The sequence below is a fragment of the Mus caroli genome, unplaced genomic scaffold (genome assembly GCF_978045245.1).
Source record: "Mus caroli unplaced genomic scaffold, Mus_caroli_1 scaffold_4, whole genome shotgun sequence".
NCBI classification, from domain to species: domain Eukaryota; kingdom Metazoa; phylum Chordata; class Mammalia; order Rodentia; family Muridae; genus Mus; species Mus caroli.
In genome coordinates, this window is record NW_028227259.1 from 20,361,747 (window position 1) to 20,378,930 (window position 17,184).

At 39.4% G+C, this 17,184-nt stretch overlaps 1 protein-coding gene and 1 non-coding gene across 9 annotated transcripts in view; one reads left to right on the forward strand and one right to left on the reverse strand.

The window, feature by feature from the left end:
• The window catches only part of LOC147004975 (protein DBF4 homolog A-like), a 161,945-nt gene that overhangs the window by 45,275 nt on the left and 99,486 nt on the right, over positions 1-17,184 (forward strand). The window lies entirely within an intron of this gene.
• On the reverse strand, positions 14,849-14,992 carry LOC147004976 (small nucleolar RNA SNORA48). Its single transcript, XR_015047056.1, has one exon. It is a non-coding gene; the product is annotated as a small nucleolar RNA SNORA48 (small nucleolar RNA).

Consider the following 17,184-nt stretch of genomic DNA (forward strand, 5'->3'; position numbering starts at 1 on the left):
GTGGGTAACATCCTCTGTGGTCTCTGCATCAGCTCTTGCTTCCTGACTTGTTTGAGTTCCAGTCCTGATTTCCTTTGGTGATGAACAGTAATGTCGAAGTGTAAGCTGAATCAATCTTTTCCTTCTCAACTTGTTTCATGGACATGATATTTGTGCAGGAATAGAAACCGTGACTAAGACACATTCATACACACACATACATACATACATATGTGCATGGATACAACAAACATTGGATTCTTGTTTTTCTTATGATCTTAAATAAACTTACTGTGTTTGAGTATCAAAATGTTCTAGATTTCCATAGGTAATACTGCTTTTTATATTTAGTAAGTGGAGATTTTTAAGAGAAAAGTCTCACTCATATTTTTTATGGTACTTTAGATTCCTTATCTCATATTACTGTCTCCAGAGGCTGGGCAGTCACATTATGCGTCCTTTACATGGAAAAGACAAAAAGAGAGCACACTGTGGTAACTGATGCCTGTGATCCCAGCACTTGGAAGGCTGAAGCAAGTGGATGGTTTGAGTTTTAGGTTTCCTTGGAGTTACATAGTAAGTCCTAGGCCAGCCTGTATTAGAAACAAGTACCCTTCCAACCCCCTTAAAACACAAAAAGAGTATCTTGTCCTATGTCCCACTGGAGAAACTAGGAATTTTAAAAATCCTTTTTATTGAAAAATAAGTATTTTCATACAATATATTCTAATCACATTTTCCCACACTTACCTCTTCCCAGATCCTTCCCTCCCATTTAACTTTTGCTCTCTCTCTCTCTCTCTCTCTCTCTCTCTCTCTCTCTCTCTCTCTTAGAAAAGAGATCTCTCCTTTTGTTGTCTAATTGCTCTGGGTAGGACTTCAAGTACAATGTTGAATAGGTAGGGAGAGAGTGGGAAGCCTTGTCTAGTCCCTGATTTTAGTGGGATTGCTTCCAGCTTCTCACCATTTACTTTGATGTTGGCTACTGGATTGCTGTAGATTGCTTTTATCATGGTTAGGTATGCGCCTTGAATTCCTGATCTTTCCAAGACTTTTATCATGAATGGGTGTTGGATTTTGTTAAATGCTTTTTCAGCATCTAACGAGATGATCATGTGGTTTTTGTCTTTGAGTTTGTTTATATAATGGATTACATTGATGGATTTTCGTATATTGAACCATCCTTGCATCCCTGGGATGAAACCTACTTGGTAAGATGGATGATTGTTTTGATGTGTTCTTGAATTCGGTTAGCGAGAACTTTGTTGAGGATTTTTGCATCAATATTCATAAGGGAAATTGGTCTGAAGTTCTCTATTTTTGTTGGGTCTTTATGTGGTTTAGGTATCAGAGTAATTGTGGCTTCATAGAATGAGTTGGGTAGAGTACCTTCTGATTGTATTTTGTGCAATAGTTTGTGAAGAACTGGGATTAGTTCTTCTTTGAAGGTTTGATAGAACTCTGCACTAAACCCATCTGGTCCTGGGCTTTTCTTGGTTGGGAGACTATTAATGACTGCTTCTATTTCTTTAGGGGATATGGGACTGTTTAGATCATTAACCTGATCTTGATTTAACTTTGGTACCTGGTATCTGTCTAGAAACTTGTCCATTTCATCCAGGATCTCCAGTTTTGTTGAGTATAGCCTTTTGTAGAATGATCTGATGGTGTTTTGGATGTCTTCAGGGTCTGTTGTTATGTCTCCCTTTTCATTTCTCATTTTGTTAATTAGAGTACTTTCCCTATGCCCTCTTGTGAGTCTGGCTAAGGGTTTATCTATCTTGTTGATTTTCTCAAAGAACCAGCTCCTCGATTGGTTGATTCTTTGAATTGTTCTTCTTGTTTCCACTTGGTTGATTTCACCACTGAGTTTGATTATTTCTTGCCGCCTACTCCTCTTGGGTGAATTTGCTTCCTTTCTTTCTAGAGCTTTTAGGTGTGTTGTCAAGCTGCTAATGTGTGCTCTCTCTAGTTTCTTTTTGGAGGCACTCAGAGCTATGAGTTTTCCTCTTAGAAATGCTTTCAATGTGTCCCATAAGTTTGGGTATGTTGTGGCTTCATTTTCATTAAACTCCAGAAAGTCCTTAATTTCTTTCTTTATTCCTTCCTTGACCAAGGTATCATTGAGAAGAGTGTGAACCAATGTGAAAAGGATTCATCTGAAATGAAGATGTTGTGAAATAAAAGGAAAAGCACAATATTGTAATAAAATATTAAAGGAGATAATTATTGCATATCTGAGAAAAGATAATGGCGTTGGGTATCTAGAGGAAAGTAAAAGGGATAAAAAATGGAAGGGTTGAAGGATATAGGTGGGGTGGGGTAGACATAAAAACAGGACAGATTTATAAATGGTCAATAAGAGAGAAGGTAAACACCTAGAGGAGAGTCCGGATCCAGTCCTGTCTCCTGTAAAAGCCCCGCCAGAATACTGTAAAGCAATGAGGAACCATTAATCATATAATTTCAGGAAATGTTTTTCTTTTATATTTTCCCCAATGATTCTGGGGACTAAACTCACTGCTTTCTGCATGCTAGGTGTTTTAGGGTTTTATTGCTGTGAACAGACACCATGACCAAGGCAACTCTTATTAAGAACAACATTTAATTGGGGCTGGCTTACAGGTTCAGATGTTCAGTCCATTATCATCAAGGCAGCATCCAGGCAGGCATGGTTCAGGAGGAGCTGAGAGTTCTACATCTTCATCTGAAGGCTGCTAGCAGAATACTAACTTCCAGGCAGCAAGGATGAGGGTCTTATAGCCCACACCCTCAAGGCCACACCTACTCCAACAGGGCCACACCTTCTAATAGTGCCACTCCCTGGGCCAAGTCTATGCAAACCATCACATTAGGCAAATGCTCTATCATTGGTCAATACATCCTCAGCCTGGGAAAAATCTTCATAATTTCATAATATGAATTTCTAGATTGAACGAGCCCATTGAATGCACAGGACAATATGCCAAGTCTATGCAAACCATCACACTAGGCAAATGCTCTATCATTGGTCTATACATCCTCAGCCTGGGAAAAATCTTCATAATTTCATAATATGAATTTCTAGATTGAATAAGCCCATTGAATGCACACGACAATAAATGAGGAAAAAAGATCTACACAAAGATACACAGTTGTTAAATGCTAGAAGAGCAATGAGAAAAGAAAAGATTAGAACAAACTCAAGGGAGAAAAAAATCTCAGGTTACAACACTGAAGATCAGAATAGATCAGAGTTACAATAGCAGTACTAGTGATGTTGAACATTCTGCAGCTTACTGAACTAAAAATCTAAGTCATCAAGCAACAATGAGTTCCCAAAGCCAGATGCTGTGCCATGTACTTCCCAGCACTTGAGAAACTAAGTCAGGAGAGTGAGTGGTTTCAGGGCCAGTCCGGGCTGCAACACCTTGTCACAACATCCCTGCAAATATGAGTTCTCAGAAAGTATAGCAGTGAAGCACACAGGAAATTAATCTGATTAAATATGATTTCGGGAAGGCACCGGGAACTGAACCAGAGAGAGGAGAGGGGGAGTTTTTGGTGGAGACAGCCCCAGCAAGATTGTGAGGACTGTGATGAAGAGAAAGTTCATGATGACAGCTGGCTCGCAGCTAACAGCAAGCCCAGAGTGCAGTGAGTCCGATGCTGGCAGTAGTATGCATACTAACTAAAAATGGGTTTGGTGAATCACCCGTATTTGCTCGTACTGAATGCTCACTGTTTTACACAGAAGTTTGAGGTTGTTTGGTGATGTGTGGTTCAATGTATGTCATTAAACACAAAAGTTATGGGAAGAAAAATTCATCTTGTCTTTGTGTTTAGTGATCCGGAGAATGACCTCTGAAGTCAGGCCATTCGGTCCAATCCTGTCTGCACGTCTCGCCCTGCATGCCTCCACTGAGACGCTTGCTCTCTCTGCTTCGCTGTCTCACCTGTGTGGAAACACAGCACCCCCTTAACAAGAGGCCTGTGTGTATTACATGAGTGAATGAACATAAAGCTGTGAGACAGTGTTTAAACAGTAATAATAGTAGGAGGGGAAGTGTAAAGTAAGCATCCTTTAAAAATAAATGGAAGCATTTAGCAGAAACTTTATGCTAACAAAACCAAAAATATATATGATATGTATAATATATAGTATGACCTATAATAGTGACCATTTAAATGTGAAATTAATAGCTGATTCGTATAATTTCTTTTGTTACTTTTCTCCTTTGTGCTTTTTGTATTTTGTTGTTTTGTGATAGGGTTAACTCAGGCTGGCTCTGGAACTGACTATGTGGCTCAGGGTAGCCTGGAGCTCAGAAAAATCTTTCTACCTTAACTTTAGGGGTGCTGGGCTTCCAGTGTATGCTACTGCATCTGAAACATCTATTTATATAATTCTAGCTTTTGATACTAGGAACCTTTTCCTTTTTAGTATGAGTTTTAAAATTTATTGTATTATTTTCTGTATATGAGTATTTTGCCTGCATTCCTGATGCCAAGAAGGCAGAAGAGGATGTTGAACTCCCTGGAACTGGATTCACTAGTGGTTGTGAGTGGCCATGTAGGTGCTGGGAACTGAATTCAGGTCTGCTGAATGAGCAGCAAGTGCTCTTAGCTATTGAGACATCTCGCCAGCCCTAGTATGAAGTTTTATTCAGGTGTTCCTTAATTGTTATTTTCTGCCAAATGGATGGAAAATAATTTACCAAATAACGTTGGAATTACGGTACTGTGAACTTAAAATTCTGATTTTCTTATTATAACTGTAATATGAGTTTATTATGAAATATTCGGAAACTCTGCAGACATAGAACAAATGAAATTTATAAATCAGTGATTTTACTACCCAGGGAAAACGCCTGCTAGCATTTCATTGTTTGCTTCTGTTTTTCTTCACGTATACATATATTTTCTCTCTTTTGCAACATGTGGTACTTTCTTTAAGAAGACGTTACAAGTATTTGTTATTAAAAGACAGTGTTTCCTACAGCCAACTGGCCTCAGACTTACAGATGGCCTTGACCTCCTGTCCCTCCTGCTTTTCAGGTGATAGAATAATGGTGGATCACTGCCAGGTGTGGTTAAACATCCTTTACTGGCTTATATGGAACAATAGTGCCAGAAGTATAATTGTAAGTTTTGTCCTGATTGCTATTTTGAGAGAGCATCTTGGTCCATAGCTTAGGCTGGCCTGTTCTTAATACAGTCAAGTCTGACTTCACAATCACCATAGTTGTGCTTTAGATGCCTGAGGCCACTGTTCTTGGGGGATTGTAAGTTTTGTATCTTATTTAATTTCCTGTCTGCCTTTTCCAGACTTTCTCTGTGATATTATATTGTCAGTCTTTAGAGCTAAACATTTATACACATTTGCAATAATTTCTTTAGGTAAAATTCATAGAAGCCAAGCTATTTATTGTTGAACTGCTCTCTGAAAGTTTTGTGCAGCTACACCCGCAGTATTTATAGATGTTGCAGTTCCTTAATAGTTTTGTCAACATTTTGTTTTCTAATAATAATTATTTATAAAAGTCATACAAATATTGTTTATCTATTTTTTATTAGACTATTGGGTGTAAAATATAAGTTTAAATTTTTTATACTAAAATTTGAAAGATCATTTTCTCTAAAGAAGGAAATAATGAACTATCATTAACATTGTATAATGATGCCAATTATGTGTATTCTCAGTGACTGTTATATTCTTCATAAAGATAATGATACCATTGACAAATGGACAGAATAGACCTTAAGTGTTGTAATAAACCAAGTATGGTATCATGACCACTCAAGGCAATGCAATGGACACACTTTGGAAGGACTTTGGGACATATTTTGAAAATGGAATTGACAGACATCTCTGACCATTAGATATGAGGAAGTAAGAGGAATTGAAGAGCCAGTGGCCATTCCATAGTTCTTAACAAGAGGAGTTTGATAAGTTATTTATGGAGATGGAATGGATGTAAGAAAATCGTATTTGTTACACAAGATTGGTTCAGGGTTCAGGTTTGGATATGTTTAAGTGTGGTACACATACATATGATAAACTAGTGGAAACATTGATTCTGTTGTTCAGAGGAGAATTTTAACTAGAGTTTTAAGTATGGACATTTTCATAAAAACAAAAAGAGAAACTTTTAGATGAAATTATCAAGGAAATGAAAAAAAAATAGTAGAAGCAAGGACTCAGCCCTAGTGGCTAGCTGTGTGAAGGACTGAGCCCTAGTGTGAGGCTGTGTGAAGGACTGAGCCCTGGTGTGTAGCTGTGTGAAGTACTGAGCCCTGGTGTGTAGCTGTGTGAAGGACTGAGCCCTGGTGTGTAGCTGTGTGAAGGACTCAACCCTAGTGTGTAGCTGTGTAATCAAGTATTTAGAGTTTAGAAACCAGCAAAGGAGGTTGGGAAGCAGGAAGAAGAGAAAAACAAGCAACTGTGGATGGTAGGAATTTAAGCAGAAGGGTGCTCAGCAGTGGCAGGTGCTCCTTATGGGTCAGATAAGATGAGCACATTGATCATGGATCATAAGGCATTTGTAGATGATTAGTGAGTTTGATAAGAGCAGGCTTTGAAAGGAAAAATCATACAAATGAATGGTTTTTTTCTAAATAAGAGACATAAAAATTTATACAGTGATAGGAAAGATCTAACAATTTTTTCAAATCCCAGGAGAGGGAAGGATTTCTGGTGCTTTCTGAGTAGACAAGAATGGATGAATTAGGTATATGAGCAAGAGCGGTGCAATGGATTAGCTTTAGATAACTAGAGAGCTAATCATTAACAGTAGGGAAGGCTGAGCATAGGACGTATAGGGATGCAGTGATGGGGGTCTATGCAACTTATACATCTGTATTTGTTTTCCCTTCATGATACAACAAGCAAGAAATAATCTTTGAAAATGGATGGGGGAAGGTAGATGTTGAAGGTTTGAGGAGAGAAATGAAGACATGGGATATGCTGGGACACCGGTGGGTGTTCTACAAACTGCTGTAGGGTGTGAGTGCCAGGCAGTTTTTACGGCTTGCTTATAGTTATTATATGTGAAGAAACACCTTGAGCTGCTATTAGTTTCATTTAGCTGTACTGGTAGGCCTCGAATAGACCCAGGACTTGTTTTCATCAGTATTGGTTCAGTCTGGGGAATGTCATATGTCAAGTGATGGGTTTGCAAGGTAGTGAATGCTGAGACTGACTCTCACTTGAACAAAAGCATGAGGAATGATAGAATGGTAGTAAACCCAATGGCTTAGAAGTTCTATTGCACTCAAAGTTTTGAAATGGTGTGTTAAGAAAGCTGGAATAGGTGCTGGAAAGATGGCTCAGTGGTTAAGAGCACTTGTTACCCTTTCAGAGGACCTGGGTTTGGTTTCTACAATCCTCATGTTGGCTTACATCTATTTGTAACTTCAGTTCTAGGAAATTGTCCACCCTCTTTTGGACTTCTTGGGCACTAGGCATTCACATAGTGTACACACACACACACACACACACACACACTCACTCACTCACTCACAGACATGCATAAAAGTTTAAAGCATGAAATGAAAATAAAGCTCAAATAAATGAACATGGTAAAAAAGAAGTAGAGAGTATTAAAGCAGATAATACTATAACTGGAAGGTTAAAGTTATTACTATGGCTACTAGGGAATGATATCCAATCTCACTGGATGAGATTAAGTTGTTAATTTGAATGGTGACTTAAGTAGATACCAAAAATCTCCAGAACGTAAAATAGGAGTGATGTTGGACAGTGTGATCCTGAACCAAAACTGAAACTTTGAGAAAGTGAGGGGAAGTGACTGGAAACCAGAGACTACAGGATGTGTGACAGTATAGTCTGATGCATGGCATAAAAAAAAGAGGTAAGTTTTAGTGGAATGAGGAAAAATTGCTCAACTGAAAATGAGAAACAGACATATTCTCCCTCTACCACCAGACCCCCATTAGCAAAGTTATACAGCTCCTACTCAAGAAACTCTGCAGTGCTGCTTCTGAGAACAAGATGATGAAGAAAAGAACAAAAACAAAAGTTGCAGCTAAGGGATGGATTCTGTGGATAGCCATGTGTGAATTCCAGAAGGCATCATGACTGTGAAGCAGCTGAGTTGTGGGAGGAGACAAAGCCAGATAGAGATTAGAGAGTTGGCGATGGGAGCTTCCTAAGGTAACTGGCATAAACTGATATAAAGGGCCTGGTTAGATTAGCCTTTGGGATTCTAAAGGAGACGGAGAAGATGAAGCTGCAAGTGGTGGTGGTGCTCTCTTGCCATGGATCTTGCCAGGTTTGGAGTCCATACCTGACATTTACTTATGAGGTCATGTAAGATTGGGAAGGTGAAGGGAAGCTGTGGGTGCAGTTTTACTTTGAATGCATGGCTCTTCTTCATTTCTGATGATGAGGTAAAGAGATTTGCCTTACTATCAGAGTGTTATAAAAGATAGTAATTATCAGCAAATGTAGTTAATTTGAACCATTCTTAGTTCAGTCTTTTTCTTTATTTTTAAGACCTCACTGTGTATTGTGCTGGCCTTGAACTCATGATCTTCCTGTCTCTGCTTTTTAAGTACTAAGATTACTGGCTTATCCTACCACATCTGGCTCATTTTAATACCTAAATCTCTTACTTCTAGAATATGCATTGGGAAGTTTGAACTCATGATCTTCCTGCCACTCTTTACAAGTTCTAAGATTATTGGCATACCCTACCATATCTGGCTCATTTTTATAACCAAATCTCTTACTTCTAGAACATGAATGGGAAAGCTAGGTAAATCTTGACATAGGTTTGGCATTTTCTTCTTAAAGTTAGTCCTACTCCTGACTGAGAAGGAGTGAATCTCTGACCCCTGTGCCTGCTCTTGGGACTCTTTTCCTCCTGTTGTGTTGTTGTATCCAACTTCCATGTGATATCTTGCTTTGTTACGTTTTGTCATATTTGTCTGTTATCTCATAAAAGCCTATTCTTTTCTAGTGAGAGGCAGAAATGGAATGCATCTCTAATGGAGAGAATGGAGGGAAGAACTAGGAGGAGGAGAGAAAAGGGAAACTATGAGCTATGAGAAGGACTTATTATATGAGAAAAGGACTTATTTTCAATAAAAGATGAAGAAGCGGTAAAAGGATTAGTGGGATAGGAAGGGTTAAATTCAGATGGGGAGGAGAGCAAGGTAGAGAAGGGAATATAGAGAGGGTTAAATAATACTAAAGACATTTCAAAAAATCATATGTAGAAACTTCTAAATAAATATACATATATGTATATATATTTCACACTATATCCATTTACTAATAGCATAGTAGTATATTTGGAATAACTATTCTGCATACATGTGTGTGTATATATATATATACACATATATATACATACACATATTATATATATGTATATATATACATACATATACACATACACACACACACATACACACACACACACATACACAGACACACACACACACACACACACATATATATATGTAAAGTTATCCTAGAACCAGGTAGCAGTGCTGCTACTAGACACCAGAGAGTATATAGTACTGAGAATGGGTTGCTTCTTTTGATGAAGTTGTTAGCTTGTGAGGGCCCATAGACCCCCCAAGATCTGTACAGGCCATTGCCAAAGTACTAGACTACCCTCCAGATACTCTGCATCTGATATAGAAGAAAAAAAAACAAAAAACAACAAATAAACAAACAATAAACCCAAACCAAACCAAACCAAACCAAACCATCATCAACAACAACAAAACCCCAAAGGACAACAAAAAAAGGTCTAGGGTATTAATAGTGTATTTGGTTACCCTCTAGAACTTAACAGTACGGCTCTGTTACTGAAGACATTGCATACTTGAATCATAAGAACTTGGAGGAATCAACCTATTATAGACCTACAAGTTTCAGCCCTCCTGGCTAGCTTTGATAGTGCTAGAAGGTCCTTAGCAAGCTACCAAAAGAGAAAAATAATCGCCAATTTTACCCATCTATGAAACCTGTGACCTAAAACATTGACGGGACTGCCATGCCCACTGGTGCAACAGTGAAAGGAATACCATAGGAGCACCCAAGCACCTTATGCGTGAAGTTAATCCATGATCCAAGAGATGAAACCTATACCTGACACCATTACCAGGCCAAGGCCCTGTGGCTAGACTGGCCATGGACCCTAAGGAAGAAGCTACTACTATTGTGTTATTAAATAGACACACTATTAAACTGGCTCCTAACTGCTTATTATATGAGTAGAACACTGCATCTCTCAGTTCTCGGGTAATCTCTTATTTACAGTAGATGAGACAGAGACCCACAACTGGCCAGGATATAGAAAATAGGAGACTTCAGAATGCTGAGCCCTGAGTAACACATCTATGCTGGACCATTCTCTCCAAGGCATAGGGATCATTGAAGAAGAGGGAATATAAAGATCATAAGAGCCAGCTGTGGTGGATGACGCTAAGTAAATCGTGTCTTCTTGACACAGAGGGCAAAGCCACACAGAAGTTGTCAACAGCACTCACACACAAGTCTTTTTTGGGTCCAAAAAAAACCAAATCCCAGCATGGAGTGTGGAGATGGAGATAAAATTTCATTCCTGGATGCAGAGCTGTTAACCATTGTTAGTTGTTGGGAGAAGAAAAAGTTAAGTTTTCTCTAAGGGTGTGTTGACTAGTAGTAGACCATATATGCAAGAATATCTGGGCTGCACAAATTGGTCTTCATGGGTTAAAAAAAGAGAAAAGAAAATGACACAAAGGTAGTTGGGGAAGAGTATGGATCTGGGAAGAGTTGATGGAGAAAGGGTGAGTATAATCAAAATACATTTTATTAAGTTCTCAATGAACTAATAAAAAATTAAAAACAAAAAATGGGACTGGGGCAATGCCTTAGTTGGTAAAGTGCTTGCTGAATTAGCATGGTGGCCTGAGTTTGAATCCCAAAGCCCATGTTGAAAATAGTTAAGTGTCCTTAGAATAATCAAGTTAGTCCTAGATTTGGCAGTGTTGGAGAGGCTCGTGTCTCCCTTGGTTGAATGTCATACATGCCACCCAGTGCTCCTTTTCATTGCTTTTCTGTTGTGTGTTCCCTGGTATCCTTGATTGTCAAAGTGGCAATGAGCTACAACAATCAGAACATGCAACAGAGCATTATATGCTAATAGACTTACCAGGGTATTTGTAAGCTGATAGTTCAATTATACTTTCATGTTTGGTGATGTTTTATGGTATGTAAATCTAGGAGGTTCTGATTTTGTAAATGTGAATGTGACTAGGCTTTCCCCTTACAGTCCTGTGACCCTACTGCAAAGCTAGACTTAGAAATCTTGTCTTTATTAGAAAAAAAGGAGTCTATAAATAAGATCTAACATTAATGATAGTGCACATCTCAATGTTTGCTAAGCATATTTATTCCTTATGTATACACTGAAAGCTCACTGATAATTTTCATCAGATTTTGACTTAGTAGAGCATAATCATCTCAGTTATTGTCCCATTGTTGTGAAGAGACACCACAACTAAGACATCGCATGAAAGATAGTGTTTAGTTGGAGACATGCCTACAGTTTCAGAGGATTAGTCCATGAGTACTGTGCTGGGGGACATGGCCTTCTTACAGGCAGGCATGGCATTGGAGCAGTAGCTGAGAGCTCACATCTGATTTGCAAGTTGGAAGTAGAAAGAGAGAGAAGGAGGGCGGGAAAGAAGTAAGGAGGAAGAAAGAGGGAGAGGGAGAGACAGAGACAGGCACTGACAGAACCGGTGTGGGTTTCTGAAACTATAAATCCTATCCCTGGTGACAAAGCTCCTCCAACAAGTCCACACTTTCTAATCTCTCCTAAATAGTTCTATCAACTGAGGACCAAACATTTGAATGAGTCTACCTACTCAACTTACCACAGTAACTAAAGTAGACTCACCTTTTAGCACAGTGTTACCCAGAAATTCCCTTGCAATTGCACAAATGAGAGAGCTTTTCATATTTACAGATTGGTAAGTAATAAAATGAAACTCACATCCAAAATTGTCACACATAAGCTTTTATAGTTTCAATTTTGTAGTTTCAATTTCATGTCTCGTAAACAAAACAGGATTTTTAAACACTGGTTATTATGTACTGAGGAAATAGATACCAACTTTGCCATAAGACTGAGTTGTAGAATGGGTAATTAACTCTTGGTGCTACAAAGGCCCAGGGACTGCCTCTTGCTTTTGTCTAGTAGGATTCTCAGCTAGATAGTTATCTCCCAGGAAATGTCTAGTTGATTATTCTTGCTTAAAAGGAGCAAGAAAAAGAAATACACAAGAGAGAAGGTGATTTGATAAGGATTGGCAGAAGATGCACAGAATAAAAAGTAAGGTCAAAGTACTTTAAAACGTTCTCAGCTTAGTATTTAAGCAAATTAAAATTAGGTTCTTAAAGTTTCCATAAGTCGTTCCAATAACCTTTTTATAGCTAAACATCTAATGATGTTTGTGATCTTCATTGTGACCCCTATACTATATGGCTTATAATCATCTTGGAAATTTTGTTGTTCTTTTATATTCATATTATCCCAAGTGATTTTTTCTCAAGTATTTGGCAGTTACTCTAAATAAAATATATTGATTTTCTGTAATATAGCAGTTACTAAGTGTGAGTTACTCAAATGCATGAGCAGCCTATGCCTTGGAGTTTATTACTTTGCATGGTTCTGTGCATTGACCATGCAGATGGACTTCATGTGGTGCCAGCCCGGACACTACCGTTTCTAGAATCCAAAATGACCTCAGCTGTGTGCTTAGAAAGCAGTGCCAGTGGGAATGCAGGTGGTGCTGTTGGTGAGGAATTGACTCTGTGTCTTGTGCATGGTTTTGGTTGTTGCTTGGGTTTCCTGACGTCATAGTGGTATGACTGAAAAACGAGATTTCCAAGTGAGTTTCCATAATAGAAGCTGTGCAGCACAGATGATGCAGGGGATCCCTTTTTCCAACTGAGCTAAGAGCCAGCTCAGCTATGGGAGGAGAGGACCTCACCCGCAGCTAGAGAGGAGTGGAAAGAAAAGAGGCCTCTTTAATCAATAGCATCTGTTGGACACAACAGACTTCTAGTGTCAACCTATATAGGAGGGACTCAATTTTTCATTCCATTATAGCATCGGAATAAAGTTCAAGGGTCATGTTCTCAACCTTTGGCTCAAGTCTCGGTGTCATGAAGGCTTCTAAGGTAACTTAGGTATGAACATTGAACCTAAAGTAAGTTATTCCTTCCATATAATCCCAAGACGAAGGTTGATAAGGACAAGATGAATGCAAAAGCCAATCCTGTTCAAATAGTGCAAAGAGGACAAACCCAAAAGCCACTAAGACTGAGAGGACTGTCACCTGGTCCCCCTGTTCTGGCAAAAGAAAATGTATTTTATTTGAGTCTTGATATTTATTTATTGTTTGTTTGTTTTGGAGAATGAGTCTTACTATATAACCCAAGTTGGCCTTGAACTCTGTCCTCTTGCCTCAGCCTCCCAAGGCTGCAATTAGGAATATGCACCACTGTGCTTAACTGGGAATGATTGATTAAAGTTTTGTCTCTTTTTTGGGAATGGTTTTTGTGGTTTTTAGCTTTATTCTCTGATCATCATTTTTTAATGTAAGAAGTGGCCTAGATTTTAGCTTACATATTTTACGACTTTTTGTTGATTCTTTGTGAGTTCCACGTCATGCACCCCAGCCCTGTACATCTCCCCATTCTCTTGTATCTACCCTTCGCTCTCGCAAACTACCCCACGAACAAAATACACACACACACACACACACACACACAGAGGAGCAAACAAACAAACAAAAAACCCAATGCATAGAAAAACATCTATTCGCTCAAGCTGTAGTATGCCACAGTATATCCCTCTGTCCACACATCTTCGCTTACAAATGTTCTTTGCAATGAGTCTTGTTCAAGACCTCTGGCTTCCGCGACACCATCAATATTGGATCTTCATTAGGATTCCTCCCAGTTATCCTGTTGTTAGGCTCTGGCATGGAGATCCTGTAGCCTTTGAACAGCAAGACTGTTTTTTGTTTTTTTGTTTTTGTTTTTCCTTCACAAATTCCAACCATTCACAGATAATACAGATTTTGAGGTGGCCCATCTCAGAGGGCTGGGTGGTAGCTGAGCTGGTTAGCCCATTGTTTTCCCTTATCTGCACCACCAGGGAGAGTTCTCCAGCACTGCTCTGGCCAGGCCACTCATTGTTGCCATCAGTAGGAGGCAGGGTCAGCCCTTGGGGCTGGCTCAGCCACATCCACCCCTTCAGAGCCAGCTAGCTGCACTGTGCTTTCCAGTCAAGGCAAGGGCACATTCTCCCAAATGCTTCAGCCTACAAGGCACTGGGCCAACTCTTGTTTTAACACCCTTGGGGCTGGCTCACCCATGCCTTTGTCAGCTCCATTGTGTTGTCCAGGTGAAGTGCAGGGCCTGCTCTTTTGAGTACTTCAGCCAGTGAGGGGGCAGGGCTGCTCTCCCACCCTCTTGCCCAGCTCTCACAACTGCTACAGGTGGAGGGGATGCTCACACCTATGCCACCTAAGGGCAGAAGTGTGATGATGTGCATGGAACCCGCTCACTTGTGCCCACCACCAGAGTCAGCTCTGCCATACTGTCCAGGTGAGGGGCAGGGTTTACTTTCTGAGTGCCACAGCTGTTTGTTGTTGGGGAGGTCTAGCTCTCCTAGGCTCCTGACCCTCTGGGTAGCTTTCCTAATTTTGGGAGTCAGCTCTCTCACACCCCTGTCCAGGGCCAACCCCACTGTGCTGCCTGGTCATTGTTCTCTACTAGCACTGTGTGGCATAGTAAAATACAAGTCTCTGTCTATCTTCCTTTTCCTGTGCCACTTGGGATTTGATTGAATTTTTATGTGTCCTAGGCATGAAATAGATTTGGCCACCAAGCCAGGCATCAAGCTAGGATAAACATAGGACTGCCATCTGCTCTGCCCCTGGCTGATAGAAGAACAACATGACCAGCACGGTGTCTCTTTGCCCATTGCCAGGGTCATTGCCAGCTTATGTATATCTTTCTAGGCCCAGTTTCTGACTATAAAGTGTTTTAAATGACTGGTTATGATTCAAGCTAGTATTCTAGTAATACTATTTTTAATTTGGTGACCTTCATGTGTATCTTATTTGAATTTACCCTATTAATCAAAACTTTTGTAAACATCTTTTTGAGATAGCTCCCTGCAGCTTAGGCTCTGTGAGACATGCCTTCAAGATTCTTAATAACAGTTTTATGATCCTATCTATGATTCATACTTACATGATTCTTTTAGGGCTGGGGAATGGAATGGGTCAGCCCTTGTTTTGAAGGCATGAAGACCTAGGTTTGATCTCTCTCACTGAGTGGAGAATCCCTAAAAACTTTCCTGTTTAGGGGAGTAATCGGGTTCCTTGTGAGTCTTAGAAAGGCTTTTCTCTTGATATATGGTCTTGAAGAAGCAGCCTAAAGTCTTTCTGAGGTTTTAGCACCCAATCTTCTTATCCTTGACTTAATCTTAGCCCCAAGGACACATTGTAGGGATGGTGCCTTAGGCTTGGTAGTTGCCTTGAGGCTGTTTCTTGGAAAATGATGGCCAAGCCAGTTAGTTCATTTGTTTCTTGGGCAACTCCAGTGAGCATATTGGAAGCTGTGTGTCCTTAGCACAGCGCTTCAAAGTGTAAGAATCTTAGTCCATTCCTGGGTGGTTTGGTTAATGTGATACTTGGGCAAGGTAGTGTCTGCTGGTTTTTGTTATCACAAAGCTATTGCCAGGACATATTTTGAATATACAGTTAATTGTTCCTTAGGAGAGTCATATGTTTGGAATCTAGTGAACACTGTCTACTAACAAGACTGTATGTAGACTGGAAACATGAGATCACTTGGGAGTCACCACCACTCTTTTGAAGATTGAAGGGAGAGAAATCTGGAAAGATCTTCTCAGAGTAAAGTTAATAAAAACATAAAGGACTCCTGAGCATCGTGTGTTATGCTGAGGGACGGTAGGTAACTGTACTCATAATACAACCTAGGGACACTCTGATACTGTGTTGGGGAGCAAGGCTCTGGCCTGTGGAGAAGGTAAGTGTAATTGTTGAAGTTTGATAGGGCCATTGCAAAGTTACAACACAGTACAAGAGAAAGGGGCATGAGGAAGTTTATAGTATGTAGGAATAGGTGATTATCCTGATTATCCAAGAATATTAACTGATTAAGAGGACAAGACAGAGGTAAACAGCAATGAACATTCCCAATAAGGGGCTCAGTAGGTACAGCCTTGTTCTTGCAGAGGTCTTAGGTTCAATTGCCAACACCATATGGTGTCTCACAGTCATCCCAGAGATCCTGTACTGTATTCTGATCTCATGGGCACCTGGCATTCATGTGGTACATGCCCTCATATAAAGGCAAAACCCTCCTATAAATTAAATAAATCTAAAATGAAAAAAAAAGCAATCAAAACATTTCAACTGAGAATTCTAGAGAAAATACTTGAAAATCCAAATTAGTGAATAGGTAGTGGATTGATTGAAATCAAGATTATCAAAGCATCAAAATATCAGAGATGTTTTTGACAGAAGATTTTCCTGCCTAATCATTAAAATAACAATACTTAGCATACTTTCACAAGAGTACAAGCAAAGAAAAACAGAATTGTATGAACTGTTTGTGGAGTAAGTTACATGGCGCCTTTTCAAGCAGTGCAAGTAGCTATGGATGCTTGATTGGAAAGGCTGCGAAATTCCTGAGCAGAGGGTTTTTCTTCGCTGTAATTAGTCTTGCTGTGATTCATACTGTCTTATCGCTTAGATTTTATAATCCAAGTGAAAATATTCCCTTGACATTTGAAAACTCGGAAGGCTTCAAATTTGTTTTTGAGGAACTAAGATCATTACTACTAGTGCTACGACTGTTGTTTTTCTAAAGCCTATTCCCTTTCTTTTTTAAAAATTTAATTAGATATTTTCTTTATTTACATTTCAAGTTTTATCCCCTTTCCCCATTTCCCCTCCGAAAACCTCCCTATCCTATCCTATGTCATTCTGTGAATTCTGCCTACATATAACACAATTTGCCTACTACCTACCCATACATACTTGACATATTGCAAACGTTTTTATATACATATTTTAAGGCTCAAGTTTATTCATTTAAAAGTGGTCAGTGTTCACTAAAAATTGACTTATAGTCCTGAAATTTCTAATAAGATG